The 438-nt window shown below is 34.7% G+C and overlaps 1 pseudogene; it reads left to right on the forward strand.

The window, feature by feature from the left end:
* Positions 1-438, forward strand: part of LOC119591780 — a 12734-nt pseudogene that overhangs the window by 8599 nt on the left and 3697 nt on the right.

Below are 438 nucleotides of genomic sequence, written 5' to 3' on the forward strand. Positions count from 1 at the left end.
ACATGACACAATTATCCTTTGATTAATATCAGACACCACTCATTATTCTTATACGGAATTCCAGGAGCAGTCAGTCACTCACAGATTGTACTAGTGGCTATTAGGAAGTAGTTCTATTGATCGCCAAACACTACATTACTATTAACATGCCAAGCTACATAAACACCAATTATCGTCAGGCGACACCGTCTATTTGTAAACATCAATTAGCTCTCGTCAGGTTATTGCTACATATTACCATTATCTTCATTCCAGCGATAGATTAGCGTTTAACCAATAGAGTTGTTACCTATGCCAATATCTTGATATCGACTTAGATATCATTAGGCACTAGACATTTAAGAAATTATAATGACGACATTGGATAAATATTCTTAAGAACATAAATATATAGGGACAAGAACAATATCAACTTACATACCACGATATCACCGATCT

Source organism: Penaeus monodon, chromosome 29, assembly GCF_015228065.2.
Source record: "Penaeus monodon isolate SGIC_2016 chromosome 29, NSTDA_Pmon_1, whole genome shotgun sequence".
In the NCBI taxonomy this organism is placed as follows: domain Eukaryota; kingdom Metazoa; phylum Arthropoda; class Malacostraca; order Decapoda; family Penaeidae; genus Penaeus; species Penaeus monodon.